The following is an 18,593-nucleotide window of genomic DNA, read 5'->3' on the forward strand; positions in this document are numbered from 1 at the left end:
GGACATTGAAGGCAAAGCTCTCGGGAATATTCAGCAATTGCCTTTCTCTGGAGGTGGCCATTTTGGGAAAATATGGCCCCACCCATCAGCAGTGCTGAATAGCCCCAGGGCAAACAACAATCCAGGTGGGATCACAGCCCCACCCCTCAGTAAACAGGCTACCTAAAGAGCCTCAGGCACACAGCAGACCCTAATCCCATCCAGAGACTAAGCCCCACCCACCAGAGGGATTAGAACTGGCTCCACCTACCAGTGGGCAGGCATCAGCCTCTCCCATCAGGAAGCCTACAGCAAGCTCCCCATACCAACTTCAGCCACAAGGGGGGCAGACACCAGAAGTAAGAGAGACTACAACTCTATTATCTGTAAAAAGGTCACCACACCAAAAACCTATAAAAATGAAAAGACAGAGAACTATAACTCAGATGAGGGAGAAAGGAACAACCCCAGAAAATCAGCTAAGCAAGGAGGAGATTCTCAGCCTCCAGGAAAAAGACTTTATACTTATGATGCTGAAGATGATGCAAGACATTGGAAATAAACTGGAAGCAAAGATGGATAACTTACAGGAAACAATGAGCAAAGAGATACAAGATATAAAACTTAAGCAAGAAGAGATGCAGAATAAAATAACTGAGATAAAAAATTCACTAGAAGCAGCTAACAGCAGAATACAGGAGGCAGAAGAATGAATAAGCGAGGTGGAGGACAGATTAGAAGAAATTACGGATACAGAACAGAAAAGAGAAAAAAGATTGAAAACAAATGAAGAGAGTCTCAGGGAACTCTGGGACAATGTTAAACACACCAACATCCGTATTATAGGGGTGCCAGAAGGAGAAGAGAGAGAGAAGGGGACAGAAAAAATAGTCCAAGAGATAATAGCCGAAAATTTCCCTAACATGGGAAAGGAACCACTCACTCAAATCCAGGAGGCACAGCGAGTACCATATAAAATAAACCCAAGGAGGAACACCCTGAGACACATAATAATCAAACTGACCAAAATCAAAGACAAAGAGAAAATCTTGAAAGCAGCTAGGGAAAAGAAACAAATAACATACAAGAGAACCCCAATAAGGTTATTGGCAGATTTTTCAGCAGAAACTCTGCAGGCCAGAAGGGAGTGGCATGATATACTTAACACGATGAAAGGAAAAAAAACCTCCAACCAAGATTACTCTACCCAGCAAGTCTCTCATTCAGATTTGAAGGAGAAATCAAAACCTTCACAGATAAGCAAAAGCTGAGAGAATTCAGCAACACTAAATCAGCCTTACAACAAATACTAAAGGAACTTCTCTAGGCAGGAAAGAAAAGATCAGCAATAGGAAACAAAAATTCCACAAATGACAAGGCTCACCAGTAAATGTATATATACAGTAAAGATACAAAATCATCCATGCACAATTATACCACCAAAATCAGAAATCATGAGGAGAGGTGGGTACAAATGCGGGAAACCAGAGATGAACTTGCAATTAAGAGAACAACAACTTAAAACAATCTCATATACATATAGACTCTGACATCAAAACTTCAGAATAACTGCAAACCAAAAATCTACAATTGATACACAAACAAGGAATCTCTGGAGAAGAAATATATCTCATAGTAAATAAGTGCATAATCCACCATGAAGGGGGTCATTTGATATCATTCTTGGAATGCTGAAGTCTTCTTAGATCTGATTCTGATTTCCTCTCCATCAAAGAATTTATGATAATTATAATTAAATAATGCCACTGTACAATTAAATAATACACTTCTACAATTGTATTATTAATAACCATTTCTCCCCATGGTACAATGTAAAGTCTATAATGTCTTGTTTATCACATCACCTAGAATGGTGTAATGTCTTTATTGAAGAATCAGTGAGATGGAACAAATTGTGAGGACATATTTATATAGTTACACTGTTTTTTAACCAAATTATGCATTTTATATTTTACTTATTTTCAGAGGGTGTATTATTTTTGTTATGCTTACCAGTTGTTATTCTTTTTACTATGCTATATAAAATATTTAATGGTATATAAGTCTTTCTTCTTTATAAATTTTAGTTGCATAATATAACAATTTAATATAATACTAATTTTTAAAGAAAAATTGAAATGTAATAGATAAAACTAAGTAGTAAAGATGAAAGCCATAAAATTGGGATAAAGTATAGAATAAATTTCCTATTTTTCTCATCATATTTTCCATTCCACTTCTCCAGTGGGAGTCACTTAATCTGTTGCTTAAGATCCATGTTATAATAATCTGTGTGAATGTAATTATGTGTAAATGTATGTATTTTATTCTATAAAAAAATAAAATAAAAAATAAAAAATAAATGAATTTAAAGATATAAGGACAAAGAAATTGGTGAGTGTTTAGTATTTTGGTTCATTGAGTTCTCTGGATAAGTTGTACCATATAAAGTATACATTTAAACTGTCAATACTAATCGCCACAAAATTCAGCTACAAAGTTTCTCTCTTTCACTTAAAAATGTTGCTCTTGGGAAGCATTCTAAAGTCTTCATTGGTCTTGAACTTCACAGGAAAATCTGAGAGTCCTTTTTTCATGATAACACAACATGTCTTTATATCTTGTCTGTTGTTAAATTTCAACTGCTGTAGCTTCCCAGGTTAGCGATGCAATTTTAGGGGAATGCCAGTAGGAAGCTTATCAATGCTTTAACGGTCTGTTGTGCTTGAAAGTCACACTGAGTGAACTTGGCCTAATACTGTGGAGTTGGAATCCATTGGTATCTTTGCAGTGGAAGGGAAAACATTTTTTTTTTTTTTTTACATACAAAGGCTATGACTAGTTCCATAATGACCATTGCAGAGCAAAGTGATCTTTCTCTACCTAGAGACTGTCCCTTTGTAAAGACTGTCTTCTTTAAAAAGAAAAGACTAAAGATTTTTTCTCCTTAAGACTCTCATCCAAAAACAAATCAAAACAAAACATTAAAATAAGTTCCTGAAAATATTTTTTAAGATCAGATAAGGTTTTGTCAGACCAGGGAGATGTGGAGGAAAATATTTTAAACCACCATGGGACTTTCTAGGAATAGAAAAGCAATGTTGAGTTCCCTGTGAGGCTTTGACCCTCCTCTCTCACAGCATGCCTTTGGCTCTTGGGGCCTTATTACACACCCATCCATCTCTCTCTGAAGACTAATGTGACACCCATCCCAGGACAAAGTCTGAGACATAATTTTTGCAGTTATAGATTACAGTCTACAGAGGAGTACAGATTGGCTGGTGCATCAGCCCTGTCACAGACAATGTTGCTTCCCTGACATGGTTACATCCAATTTATCCTATTAGCAAATGAAACAGAAAATTTAAATGAAAACCTCAAACCCACACATGAACAAAATGCTAGCCTCATATTCACTTACGTATATTCATGTACACACACACAAACAAGATGTGCCCCATCCTGAAAGAACTGTGCTTTATACTTTGCAAAAAACTTTCTGCCTATCCCAACAACTGTGACAGAGTTGGGGTGCTAGTAGAAAAGGCAGCTACAGTTGTCTCCTTTTTTTTTTTTCCAGATAAACCTAAGTCTCAGACAAATAATGGTGATTGTTCCCAGGGTCTCTGAGCTAATAAATGACAGAGTCAGGATTTTAACTTGGATCATTAAGCTCTTACTCCAATTACCTTAAGCCTATATTCACTTTGTCTCTGTCTCTCAGCTTTACTTTCTCTACAACTTCTAATCCGTCTGAAATTTTCTCTCTATAGAACTAATTAAGTAGACAGATTCAAAGAAATCCATGTTCCTAGAATCTGAGAGAACACGCATAACAGAATGATGTGAATCAGAAAAGATCTGCATTTCTACTCCTTGGGTTTAACTCTATGCCAAGGTCATGGAATTCCCCCTTCTCTCCAAGTTTAGGTTACCTGTGCCTCTTGTTGGGTCACAGGTTCCATTTTCTTCCTCCGGCATAAAAACTGAACCACTTCTGCTCGATGCTGAAGAGCTTAAGGAAAGAACCTCTTAACCACCAAATGTCAACACACCCAACTCAACTCTGGTATATTGATGTATTCAGTCCCCAGAAGGTCTTTACTCCATATGCAGTTTTTCATGCATAGGGCAACAAGACTCTTCCCCATGAGAAGAATTTTGAGGACAGAGAACATATTCAGGTACAAGAACAGAACCACTTCTGAAAGAGTGACATCTATTCTGAGTGCAGAGAGCACCATGGTGCTCACGTAATGGTGTCTCTGAGAAGAGGAACCTAATGCCTGAATTTCCGAGTGTTAAACTCAGCCAAGAGCTAGTATCTAATGCTTTCTTTAGTTTTAAGTGCCACACACAGAAAACTGTTAATAAGGATATGGGGGCTATTATCCTCTCCTTTTTGACCACCTGCTCCTTGAGGTAGTAGCTCATTTGTGTGAGTTGCCCCTACCAGCATGGACCCTTCTATGACAGAAGGCAGAAAATGGGCATCCCTTGGGCAGTTTAACACTGTGTTTTTCAAGCTGGCATTCCTAAGGGATGATGAAAATTGATTAGCTTTTCTAAGCATAACTGGAAATGAGTGATGCCAAAGGGCCACAGTGTGGCACCTTCTCCTGACACCTTGTTGTGAGGAATCTCCTGGCTTGCTTAGCATGACAGCCACAGATGCCCAACTCCAACGTTAGTACATCCCAAGGCAATAGCTTGAAAGCTTCCATGAGACTCATTTGTCAGATTTACCCCTTAGATGACTTCCTTCTTAATAAGGAAAAGCAGTCCATATTGCTATGCTGCTCTGTGCTTTCAAAGGCAAAGGGAGCCAGCCAGATCCTCTTGCTTATCATACAGGAGAAGCATATTGAAATCAGGTATATAATTCATAGCTAATATAAAATAAATTCACGTTTGTATAAAGCTGTTCACATCCCCAAGTACTTTTACATTCATTGTGCAATAATTAAAGCAAATTTCATTATCCTCACTTGAAAACTGAATATGCTGAGGTCCCAGGAAGGTTAAAAAAAAACCTGACCCAGATCACATGACCAGCTGATGGCAAGGCCAGTACTAAAATCCGTCTTCCGATTCCTGATCAGAGGTAATTGCAGATACATGGCATGTGAAATTATTTCTTAACAATATTCAGCTTACATTTTTATTATCCTGCTAAAGGAATTTTTCTCATCTCTATTCTCTCTCACCAAGTGTATTGCCCCCGACTCCCACACATGAAGCATACATAAAATAAAAGGGCATTCTCCTAGAGAGGGGAGGTAGATGGGAATGAGATGCTGCCACCTTTTCTGCTGGCTACCTTGGGGGAACCCTCCTGGGCCTCCTCTTCCAATTCAAGTTGGCAAATCCCCAACATACCAAATGAATAGGTTTGGCCTTTTCTGAGCTTTCTCCTTCTGCCCCCCAGAGTGTGCTGGACATTTTAAATGGATTGCATGGGAGTGAATGACTCACATGTGGGATGGTAATGAAATTTTGAAAATGAATACCTACAGAAAAGCAGAAAAGCTGCAGGCCCTGCAGCACTCGAGGATGCTGAGAGCTTATCCACTGATGCAAGAGAGTTACAACAACTCTCAATTTAGACTTATTAAATAAAGAGGATAGGAAATAATACAAAATATATGGTATGGTGATTTGCTTTTAAAGAGACTCTTTTCTGTCTCCTCTTCTCTCCCTACCTCCCTCTCTCTGACTAGTTACACAGACACTCACACCCACACCCACCCACCCACACACAAATTGACTTGTGCCGTGCTAGGTAATTCTATTATCAAGACAAGATGAGCTTCTCCCCTCTTTACTGTAGCCCGAGGGGATTTTAGCATAATGACTAAGCTAACAATTTTGAATAATGGTTCTTCAGATTTGAAAGGTATCTTGTTTCTAGCTTACAGACTCAAAGCTTTGGCAAACATTATGCCATTCTGAAATCCTCTCGACAGTTCTATGAGAGTGAGTACCACACGCAGTGTCTCAATGCTGCAGCAAGAGGTCGGAGGCAGACTTGTGTCACGGAAAAGCACTGGCCTGAGAGATGAGAGGGCTGGGGGCTGGCTCCAGGTCTGTCACAAACCAGATGTGCAGTCTTAGGCAAGTCCTCTGACCTCCCTGGGACTCTATGGATCATCTGGCCATTGAAGAACTTGCCAAGATGATTACCCCGCTCTCTTCCAGCTCTAAAAAGTATAATAAGACATCTGAACTGTATGTTACAAGTTACAAAGCCTTTTCATGTCTATTAATCCAATCTTTACCACAACTCATCTTGTAAGTTGAGGAAATAGGGACCTAGAGATGATAAGGGATTTGCTTTGGTGTCACAGAGCTAATAGACAGGAGAGCCAGATAAGAGAACCAGGTTTCTGACTCCACAGCCATGTTTCCGTAATATCCTCCAGGATGCCTCTGAAGGGAAGGACCCTCTGTGGCTTTACTTCCCATAGTAGAGAAGTGAGGAGTTCCCATTGTGGCTCAGTGGGTTAAAAACCTGACAGAGTCTCCATGAGGGTTCGGGTTCTATCCCTGGCCTCGATCAGTAGGTTAAGCGTCCAGCATTGCTGCAAGCTCTAGCAAAGATCATAGATGTGGCTTGGATCTTGTGTTGCTGTGTCTGTGGCGTAGGCTGGCAACTGCAGCTCTGGTTGATTTGATGCCTAGCCCAGGAACTTCCATATGCTGCTGGTGCAGCCCTAATAATAAGAAAGAAGGGAGGAAGGAAGGAAGGAAGGAAGGAAGGAAGGAAGGAAGGAAGGAAGAAAAGAAAGAAATGTGAGATGTTTCAAAAATACTTAAAGCCAAAAAAGTGAGTTTTCAAGTTTACCAATCCAAAAGCAGTAACTTGCCAAGGGCCAGACCTTGAGCTACCTCTGGAGAAAGGTAAGCTTTTACCTCACTTTAAGCTAACATCCCCTGGAGAAGATCTCTGTGAAATGTGCACAATCCTTGTCCCTATCCCCGTGCATTCCACCTTATGTCATGGGGGTATCCCTGGGTACATTCGCCCCAGGAAAATGTATTTGGTAAATCAAGTTATATTTTGAACGCACAAAGCTCATCTGCACTTTAAAGTGGTCATCTTAGAAAATTCTTGCATAATTTAAAAAGAAAAAGAATGTTTTCAAATCCAATAGCTCCCTGCTTGGTCACATTCTTTTTTTATTCTTTTTAAATGACTTTTATTTTTTCCATTATAGCTGGTTTACAGTGCTCTGTCAATTTTCTACTGAGAAAAGTGACCCAGTCACACATACACATATACATTCTTTTTCTCACATTATCCTCCATCATTTTCCATCATAAGTGACTAGATATAGTTCCCAGTGCTATACAGCAGGATCTCATGGTTTACCCATTTCAAAGGCAATAGTTTGCAGCTATCAACCCCAGATTCCGGAGTCCATCCCACTCCCTCCCCATCTCCCTTAGCAACTGCAAGTCTTTTCCCCAAGTTCATGAGTTTCTTTTCTGTGGAAAGGTTCATTTGTGCCGTATATTAGATTCCAGATATAAGTGCTAGCATATGGTATTTGTCTTTTTCTTTCTGACTTACTTCACTTAGTATGAGAGTCTCTAGTTCCATCCATGTTGCTGCAAATAGCATTATTTCATTCTTTTTATGGCTGAATAGTATTCCATTGTGTATATACACCACTGCTTAATCCACTCATCTGTCATTGGCCTACTTGGTCACATTCTTAGCTAAGTACCAGAGCAAGTAGGCAGAGAGGGGAGGACTTAACCAAGGGGAACAAATGGGATCAGCTCCCAGCAGTCATGCTGCTCACCCCCTTCAGGATGGAATCACTCATTCCCACAGCTGCCGGCAGTGTTGATTGTTAGGTGTTGCCAGCTCGCTCTGAGCTCTCATCATGCTAGTGACTGCCTAAACCGAAGACAGCTGCCTAACCCAAGGCCACGCCCAATTCTCTGGGGCAGCCTGGGGAATAGCATTTCTCATCAGTACAAACAGTACTTTGCCCCAACTGGAGACAACTCTGCAAGGCCAGCCCAGCTACAGAACCCCATCACACGGTTGGCTGCAGCATCTGTTGTGTTGTGGCTGTACCACAGCCCAGCTTATCCCTATGCCTGATCCTGCTTCCATCACTCCCCTATAAATATACAGCACCCCAATCTCTATCACAGAGTCTGCTTCATGGAAGCCTGACCTGCCACACATCTTCCTTTTTCTCAATCCTGAGCCAGTAGAATCTCTAAAATCTCCATTTCTTTTTCTTTCATTGTTGAGAATAACCATTATAGTAAGGACTTCAGAGGTAGAACCCAATACTGAGAAGGATGGAACGTGGCTATTTGTGAATATTGATCCACATGATGTATGATTTTGGACCTGGGAACAGCATTTTGAGACGAAGTCGTACAAAGAACAGGTGATTTGGCAGAAGAAATAGCAGACAGAGAAACTGATGTTGCATAATAAATTAAGGGGAAATTCTACTGCGTACTCAAGAACTTTAGCCAGGAAAAAATAAAGCTCTGTCTGACTCCCTTGAGGCCCCATGTTCTCAGGCCAGGCAGTATCTGCAGTATAATCCAGTGTACCTTCCATCCCCTGTGAGCAAAACAACAACAATTTCACTGATAGTGAAAATTCTCTACCCTAAATTTCGGAGCATTTGTGTTCATGGTTCAATCAGCTTATTATGCCATGAATCCCGCTCCCCACCCAAACAGAGAAAGTAAACTATTCAGTTACAAAATCTGACTGTCTGCATAAAGCTAGCTATATCCTAAATCATAGTAAAATCATCACAAGCAAGTCCCATAGACAATAGCATTTCTCAGGATCTAATGTTCACAGACAATCAAATCATCCCCACTGTGGGCAATGCAAGTGAATTCAAAGACAGTCATTATGCACAGGAAATGACTATTGGATGATGTTGTCTGACCTTCTGAGTCTCCACATTTTTTTTATTTCTACGACCACACCTGTGGCATATGGAAGCTCCCAGGCCAGCGGGTAGACTCAATTGGAGCTGCGGCTGCCAGCCTATGCTACAGCCATGGCAACAGTGGATCTGAGCCACATCTGCAACCTACACTGCACCTTGCAGCAACACCAGATCCTTAAGCCACTGAGCGAGGCCAGGAATCTAACCCCCATCCTCATGGATGCCATGTCGGGTTCTTAACCCACCGAGCCACAATGGGAACTCCACACATTTTTAAGTGTAGGTTGCCACGTATGAAAAAAAACTGAAAGAAAAAAAAAAGCCATGCTAGACTCTAACAATTAAGGTCATTTGATTATAAAAATGTTAGGTACAAATTGTGACACATGATTTAGAGAGAACTCTGGGATGGAAGTCTTATTTTGCCCTCAAATTTGAGGGTTGTTCATATTTTTCCAGGTAGCCTGGGAATTCAAATTAAATGGAATTTTCAGAGCAAACCCAGTAAGTGCTTATCCAAAAAGCATCCACATCCACAGTCCCTCTGGTTTTTCTTCTCCTTTGTTCCTCCTTCCCCACCCCTCCCTTCCTACCTTTCTTTCTTTCACACTCTCTTCCTTCCTCTCTCTCTCTTACTTTTATGGCTGCTCCCGTAGCATATGGAAATTCCTGGGCCAGAGATTGAATTGGAGCCACAGCTCAATGCCAGATCTTTTAACTCACTCAGCCAGGCTGGGGATCGAACCTGTGCCTCCGAAGGGAACCAAGCTGTTGCAATTGGATCCTTTTTTTTTTTTTTTTTTTTTGCTTTTTAGGGCTGCACCCATGGCATATGGAGGTTCCCAGGCTAGGGGTCAAATAATAGCTGTAGCTGCCAGCCTATACCACAGCCACAGCAGTGCAGGATCCAAGCCATGTCTGTGACCTATACCACAGCTCATGGCAACGCTGGATTCTTAACCCACTGAGCAAGGCCAGGGATTGAACCCATAACCTCATGGTTCCTAGTCAGATTCATTTCCACTGTGCCATGACAGGAACTTCTGCAGTTGGATTCTTAACCCACTGCACCAAAGTAGGAACTCTCCCTCTGCTTTTTCTATGCAGGGGCATGTGGTTATCCCCTGAAAATATACAGTGATACCATTAAAAGGGCAGGAGTGGGAAGGGAGTATAATGAATGATTTCTGCTAATCAGACTCACAATCAATCTTGTCTTCTCTCTAAATATGAACTTATGATTCCTGGTTGGCCTAAAACAATATATATCTACTGACTGTTGAATAACAGGTTTCATGGTTAATTTTGAATGACTGGACTGTATCAGAAAGTACTGACCATAGAACAACTGTCTTGTGGGTCAATGAAAATGCACGAAAAGAGGGCACAAGAAGGACTAGTTACGAGAAGCACTTAGGATCAGCATCACTCAGGAGCCCAGCAGGAAACAGAAGTATACTTCATGAAAATGATCTAAAGAGGGACTATTTATGGAAGCAGGCAGGACACAGGAAATCATAAGGGATAATGCAGAACTGCCATACAAGGGACGATGAAACTGCTACCACTCCTAGAGCTCAGGAGAGAGGGAAAGGAGCAGTAACTGGAACTGAAAATGAGAAGTGGTAGGAGGAGCAAAATGTAGGAGACAAGTGAACTTTAGTGCAGAGAAACAGCCAGCCTGAGGTGACCCCAGAGAGATAAGGTAGGGAATAATACCCCAATCTCCATCTCCTTCATCTCCTTAATCTACTGGTCTCCCTCTCTCATTGGCCAAGATAAAATGAAGCCCCCTTATGTGGTCCAAGCAGGCCAGCCTCCTGGCCAAAGAGCAGGTAGAGAAAGAAATCCTCCAGGGGTAAAGGAGGATATGCCCCGCTCCAAAAAAAGGAAAGATACCCAGGGTACAATGTATCAGGATTTGAGCATGAGCATCCTTTTTGCCCATTCAATTCCAACCTCTGCTAAAAATTTTAAAAGCATGGAGTTTCTGTTGTGGCTAAGGGTTATGAACCCAGCTAGTATCCATGAGGATATGGGTTTGATCCCTGGCCTCCCTCATTGGGTTAAGGCTTCGGCATTGCCACAAGCTGCGGTGTAGGTCACAGATGAGGCTTGGATCTGGTATTGCTGTGGCTGTGGTATAGGCTGGCAGCTGCAGCTCTGATTTCACCCCTGGCCTGGAAACGAATCTCCATATGCTGCATGTGTGGCTCTGAAGAAAAAGAAAAGAAAAAAAGTAAAGCATGGGATAAAATCAATTAAGAAAGCCTTCCTAAAAGTGAATCTTGAGCTACATTTTAAGAAAGAAAGGTACATGGCTAGGGGATAGTCAAGAAAATTATAGGAAGAGATTATTGGTGTTGCTATTATCTTTATCTGCTCTATCAAGTACAGCACAAATACATCACCCGCTATATCAAATACAACAAAATCTACGTACTGTCATATTTCACATGAGTTTTAATGTATTTGAAGCAAAAGTGCCAATGACAGTGAGGTCAAAAGAAAAGGTGAAGCAAGCCCACACTTCAAAGAGTTGTTTTTCCTGAGCTCCAATAATGCTGCATCCAGAACCATGGTTATCTGAAGGTAATCTATTGATCTTCTGGACTACAGATAATGAAAAATGCTGTTTTACCACCTGTAAGACCAAACATTTTCTTAAAGTCCTGTCTCAAGAAGCACATAGGCCTAGCTATGTCACCTAATAGCTGGGTGATTTGCGGTCAAATTCTATAATCTCACTAAGTCCTAATGTCCTTATTTAACCATGGAGGATACACTACCTCCTCCTAGCACTGCAGTGAGAATGAAAGAAAATAACACATCTATATTAGTAAAAGCAGTAAAAGTTCTTTCATTGCAAATCTGACTCTTTTTGTTTTTTTCTTTTCATTCTTTCTTTTTTGGCCACATACATGGCATATGGAAGTTCCTGGGCCAGGGATCAAATCTGAGCTGGAGCTGTGACCTATACCACAGCTGCAGCGACATCAGATCCTTTAACCACTATGCCAGGCTGAGGATAGAACCAGCACCTCCACAGAGACAAGCCAGATCATTAATCCACTGTGCCACAGTGGGAACTCCACAAATCTGATTCTAAAGGAAGGAGGGAAGAGGAAAAAGAGAGAAAGAAAAGTAGAGTGATTACTGAAATACTGGGGTACCTCAGTGTTCAAGGAAGAAGGGAAGAAAGAATGGGTTAAAATGCTCATAACCACATACAGACCTCCCCACAGTTCTCAATGGTTTCAAGCTTGGTAAACTGCTTAGGGAGCAGGAACTAGTATCACTTCAGGATCCCAGTAGCAGCAATGCTGCCCATTCTTTCTGGAACACGTGGATATGTGGCTCAGTTTCAGTGGTTACAGTCCCTGGCCTCTTCATTCCCAATGCAAATTCCAGAGAGAGAGAGAATTTCATTGGCTCAGGTTGGATCAGGTCAATCAATGGGTTAAACCAACCATGGAATGGGAGAGGCCCCAAAAGTCATGTAGGGCCCGTGGCACTGTGAATCTACCTTTGTTCATCTAGAGGGAGGTCCTGGGGAAGGAGGACTGTGGATGAACCATGCAGCCCCCACTATCTATACAAAAACCATAGTACATGGGGCCCATCACATAGAAGTCCTCATGAGGTATTCTCATTTCAATGACTATAACAGAGGTAGCATTTAGAAGTTTGTTAATCTTCCCTAAAGACCTGCGGCACACATTTAGCTGTTACTGTTAATATCTACATATTTAAATTTTATATTTATCCTATATCTCAGATTATAAATCCATGAAGAAAAGAGATAATTATAATCTCTCTCAACATCCTCGTTATTTAAAGCTTTGAAAACAGTGGGTACCCAAATAAATGTGGCCTATTCCCTAAAGTTCACTAGTTTATACTGGATATTGAGCTACTGTAGGCAAAATATGCATCCCCCCCACCTATTTCCCTTTCCCTAAAACTGAAGACAGAAAATCAGTGCTCACTCAGTGAACTGGAAGTTTATTTAGTTTATGATACTCAAGAAAGCTCCTCAATATTTCTATCTGAAGAAAAAAATTAACTTGCCATATTCAACCCTGCCCAACATTTCCAAAGTTACTGAAAGTGGTTTAAAATAAATGTATGTCTCCTGCCAATTCTGATCCAGGAGCTGTCTGGTACTATGTTAAAAAGGTTTATGAGAAAGAGCCTGAGAGAAAGAAAATAGCACCATCGATTATTAATGTCTGGCATGGATACAGGATTGGCCAGTGGTGGCATGTATGTTAAATATCTGGCATTCCTGGGCCGTATCAGAAATTGAAAAAAATATAAAAACACTGAATTTACACAGAGAAAACAAAGACCATGAAGCAAGAATGAAAAGCATTATTGTAAGTCTGTCCTCAATTTTTAGGTAACTTGAGGATATTATCATCATCACTGTGATTATTTAAATGATAATAGAAGAGATGGTTATCAAGATTATAAATGATTTGTTACTTATCCTTTAAGTAACAAATGATTTTGTTTCCTGATTTCCAAATCTAGCATTTAAGTAGTGACTATATATAGTTACATTGTGTATAATTTAGGCTTGGCTTCAATTACACAAATGGAAAACTCAAGGAAATTTGAGTGAGATAGAGACTTACGGTATTTTTCTCTCCCACAGATGTCCTAAGACAGGCAATCCAAGGCTGACATGGAGCCTCCATAGGCATCAGTAACCTGGTTGTCTACTTTCCTTAGCAAAAAAGCCTTCCATCCTCAAAGTTGCTTCACTGCCCAAGATAGCTGCTCAAACTCCAGTCATATCTGTATCGTAACCAGGAAGAAAGAAGAATGAGAAAATGGCAAATGAAAGTCTTTTCCCATCGAGTCAGACCCGTTTTAAATAGATTCCCCAGAAACCCCGCTCAGTGACTTTCAATTACATCCCACTGACCATCTCAGGCAGGAATGGAACGTGGGAACTTCAGTTCTTTCAGCAAAATACACTGCCGTCTAGGAGATGGGGAGAATGGATATTTGGTAGGCAACGAGTGGTCTCTGACACAATTTGCCTATTAGAAACATGCTACCACTAAATACTTAGTGATCCCACTAGATCGTACACTCCATGGGGGCAGGGACCTATTTTGTTCATTATTGATCCTCCGTCTCATCCCATCCTACCCCTCAGTGCTGACAAACTGCATGAAATATAGAGTTATTAACTGGCCCATGTTTAATCAATAAATAAGAGGCTGAGTCATAATTAGAACACTGATCTGCCTCCAAAGCCCAAATTCCTCCCCAAACCTTCATGCTTTGAGGCCTGTACAAAGAGGTAAATGGTAGAGCTCTGAGACAAGCTAGAGAGTAGTGACAGTCTTGAATGCCTTCTCACTAGAGCTCTTAAACACAGATCCCACAAGGGACCATGTGAAGAGAACAAGAAATAGAAGAGACTCAGTAGAAGACTGCACAAACCTAGCTTAAAACTGCTTGGCCTGAACCAAGACTTCATCAACAGGGACAGAGGACCTGGATGAATTTGAGAGACAGCTTTCAGGAGCCACAGCACAATGGCTGTAGGAAAGGGAGGTAGCAAGGTGCACAGGTTTCTAGTTTATGAGACAGTGTGGATTAAGATTACATCCACAGTAATTAACAGGGGATGGGCAGATTTTTAAATGGAGATGCTAAGAGGATTTTTCCAGAAAAAACACAAAAGGATAGCCAAGGAGCTCAGGTAAGTCAGCCAACAGACTGGAGGGATGAGCTTGTTTTCAATCTCTTCTGGTTAGCACATGTGTAACCTTCAATTGTGTGTAAATAGTTTCTTTTTTTCGTTTTTGTTGTGGTCGTTTTTGTTTTCTATTACAGGCTGAGCTACTAGAAAAGAAGAATTCGTGAAAACGAATCACAGAGGACAAGCTTACTGTTGGAGTTCACGCTGAAGGGGGCCTGGACCACATTAGCAGCAGCTCTGTAACTATTACGGGGCTGAGGAATTGCCCCAGACCGGGTCCTCTTTGAAAATGACACCCATTATAACACTTCTAAATGCAACTCTTTAAAACCTGAGAGCTTAAAAGTTTTTGCTTCTCCCTTCTGGTCATAATTATCAGGTCTTTTTTAATGAGCATCACAAAACTGCAGAGAATGGCTGTATTGTCAAGCCCTCCGTATCCATAGATTCCACATCCATGGATATGGAGGGCTGACCCTCCTACACTATGCAGTGGTTTGATGTAGGATCTCAATTCCCAGACCAGGCAGCTTGATGTGGGATCTCAGTTCCTAGACCAGGGAGTGAACCCGGGCCATGGTGGTGAAAGCACCAAATCCTAACCACTAGACCACCAGAGAAGTCCCCATATACCATTTTATATAAGGGAGTTGAGTGTCAGTGAATTTTAGTATCTGTAGGGGATCCTGGAACCAATACCCTACGGGTGCTGAGAGACAACAATCCTTAGGATAGAACATGCTGGTTGTCCACTTTATCCAGAAGTCATGCAAAGTCAAAGATGGACAAAGCATTTGGACATATTAGAGGCCTGAACTGTTCCATTTAATTCTGATGTCTTTGTGGATAAAGCACTGGCTCCCAGTTCTTTGGGATTATCTAAACAACTTGATTTTCACCAGATTTTATTTTGCTAACAAGAATTTGGCTAGCATTTTCTTTCCAATTATTGCTTTATAGACACTTTGCAAGGTTCCTGAAATAGGAACAAATTTGATTTATGTAGTGGAACATAACATTAGCAGTTGATTTAATTATGGGGCAGAAATGCATTTGGAAATGCTTAAGAGAAATTTCCATTGTCAATTAGCTTTTGAAAACAAAGAAAATTCAAAATTTTAAATATAAAGAGATGCACGGTAAACTCTGAAAGGATATTTTAGGACTAGCAACATATAATTTCTTTCCTTTGTTTATTGCTACTCCCTCTCCCACCCCTTAAAAAATATTGTTATTAAAAATGTCAAAAATATTTTATTGTCTATTTATTTCCCAAATTGAATTATAAGCTGATGGATTAGTTTCATTAAAAGTTACAAAGAATTGAGAAAAAAAATCCTCTAAGACTGGAAATAATAAATACACCAAACTAAATAAAATAATGAAGACAAGTAAAAAAGGAAGCAAAATATCCAGAATGCCATAATCTACTTGTCTCTTGATGTCACCAATTTGAAGGATTCATAACCAACTTCTAGAATAGTGTTTGTATCTTGAATGAATTCATTCATTACCAATTAGCTTTTGGTGTCTTTTTTAGTTTTCTTGGGATTTATAGGTTAAATGTTCTGGCTTCTATCTTTGCAATTTAAAATAGCCATTACTCAGCATTGTTTTCTCTAAAGACTTCTTAAAGACTTGATGATACAATTGTCCACACTTCATTAATTTCCAAATGAGCAAAGTATTATTCTAAATATATTGAGGTTTCTGGGCACTTTTTTGTTTAAGCACTTCCACTTATGTCTTGCATATTCTGCCCATGCCCAATCCAACTTTCAGGTCAGGAGAATTCAGGCAGAAATAGTTTTAGATGCCATTATTAATATTTGTCAAGGCATATGATCCTTGCATTTTAGAGCTTGAAGGAAACTGATAGGTTTGAAGATCTATTTGGTATTCTGAGATCTCTAGTCTGATTCTCTTTGATGTTTCTCTGGGTGTCATCGAATACTTAATTCTTTCATTGCCTAGACCATATCATCTCATAAACCTTCCAAATGAATCTCTGATCTACCCAATGTGACATTTTACCTCACCTTTCCAAAGGTGGATATATGAGAGAGAAATATACACTGTTTTAGAAAATTTGGTCCAAATTTCCCAGCATATTTTTAGGTATTAAAGGTTATAGTCCAAATATGACCAAATACCATTTTTTTCCCCAATGAAACCCTAGAGGTATCCAAGACTCTGTTGCTATACTAAGGAACCACCTCCAGCATTCATCCAGGAAATGAAATCTAAATCATCATAATTCCTAGGCTGACAGAAAATGACATTTAAGTCAATATCACTCTAAAGAACTTCTGCTGTCTTACTGCTTATGGAATTATTTTCAAAACATAATAGTAAGCTATAACCTACTGTAAGCTCCTACTGAAGGCACAGATATAATTTTCAGCAAATGTATCACTTAGACAGAAAGCCAACTCTATCACAGTAGTGCTATTCTAATTCAAACCACAAATCCCTCTCTAAAATAAAATCCTCTCTAATATCTGCAGGAAAAGAAAGTGCATTCTATGCTGGTTTAAAACCCATTGATTTCTGAGCATCTGCCAGCACTATTCTCTTTCAAGCACCTACGCAAACCCCAGCCCCTTCACAAAAGCTCCCATATCTTGGCAGCAGTAAGGCCCAAGGCCATGGCCACCAATCTAGAAAGGCCAGAACCACAGTGCACATAATAACCCATCTGAAGAAAAACATCATTTTTGCATACTTAGTTATTTATCTTATTTTTGTTCCTTGAGAATTTACCTTGATTCTATAGGACACAGCATATAAAAATGCTGTATTTATTTCACTTTCTTTTCACTGGGTTCCATGTTCCCTGCCAATGACAGCAGTTCTAACTCAAAAAACCCAAAGTGGAGTTCCCACTATGGCTCAGCAGTAATGAATCCAACTAGTATCCACGAAGATGCAGGTTCGTTCCCTGGCCTAACTCAGTGGGTTAAGGATCCTGTGTTGCTGTGGCTATGGTGTAGGCAGGCAGTTGCAGCTCTGATTCAACCCCTAACCTGTGAATTTCCATATGCCATGGGTGTGGCTATAAAAAGCCAAAATAAAAAAATCCAAAAAGCCTAAAGAATTATTTTATGAGGTTTCTCACATAGAAGGGTATTTTAAAAGACTGAATTTTAATCTCTTCATTCTTTAACTTGTGAAAATAAGGGCAAATTGATAAATACCCACAAATAACCACTGCTTACTAGCATGGCTCTCTATAATTCTCTAGATGAACCAAACATAACTGACAGGGTTTTTATTTAATGGGACTAGATTGTTTCAATTATCCGAGTAATCAAGAAATATAAGATTATGGCACATGTGTCCCACTAGAGGGATATATTTATTATTTAATTAGGTCAAGGAATCTTGATGACCATGTTTCTAGTACCCACCAAAGAGCTCAGGTTCTGGAGTCTAACTGCACGAACTCAGATCTTAGCTCCACTTCCATGAGGGATATTTATCTTCTCTGATCTGGGTTTTCTGATCGGTCAAATTGGCACCATCATTATAATATCATACCTTGTAGGGCTATGGTTAGGATTAAGTGAGAAAAGAGGACAATTTAGGCAAGGGAGGTAGGAAAAGGGGATGGGTAGAGACATCTTCCCCTTTGCTTCCTGTTTTCAGGCTCTGGCTCCTGAATAGCTCTCACTCTTGTTGTTGTTTTCCTGCTGTTCTCTTCATCCAGGGACTAACTGCAAACATCCCAGAGCAGAGAATTGCTCTGTTGTACGAGTTACTCCATGTACAGTCAGCAGGCCATTTGGCAAATTCCATTTACTTCCTCCCAACTTGAAGCTTCCTTGTAAAATACAGGATTCCACTTGGGCTCTGACTGGATGAGGACTTCCAAGGCTCTATGTTGGAGTTTCATCTAGTTTTATACTTTTAGCTCAAGGCTGCTGACAATCACATTCACTCCCATGACTTTA

At 40.2% G+C, this 18,593-nt stretch overlaps 1 protein-coding gene across 9 annotated transcripts in view; it reads right to left on the reverse strand.

Moving 5' to 3' along the window:
* ZNF366 (zinc finger protein 366) overlaps positions 1-18,593 on the reverse strand; it is a 340,164-nt gene that overhangs the window by 177,456 nt on the left and 144,115 nt on the right. For 7 of the 9 annotated variants that reach the window (XM_021076721.1, XM_021076717.1, XM_021076719.1 and 4 more), the window contains exon 3: positions 13,559-13,721. The exons of the other annotated variants lie outside the window; for them this stretch is intronic. The gene's annotated coding sequence lies outside the window, so the exon portion shown is untranslated. The remainder of the gene's footprint in view (positions 1-13,558; positions 13,722-18,593) is intronic. 9 annotated transcript variants of the gene reach the window in all.

The sequence above is a fragment of the Sus scrofa genome, chromosome 16 (assembly GCF_000003025.6).
Source record: "Sus scrofa isolate TJ Tabasco breed Duroc chromosome 16, Sscrofa11.1, whole genome shotgun sequence".
In the NCBI taxonomy this organism is placed as follows: domain Eukaryota; kingdom Metazoa; phylum Chordata; class Mammalia; order Artiodactyla; family Suidae; genus Sus; species Sus scrofa.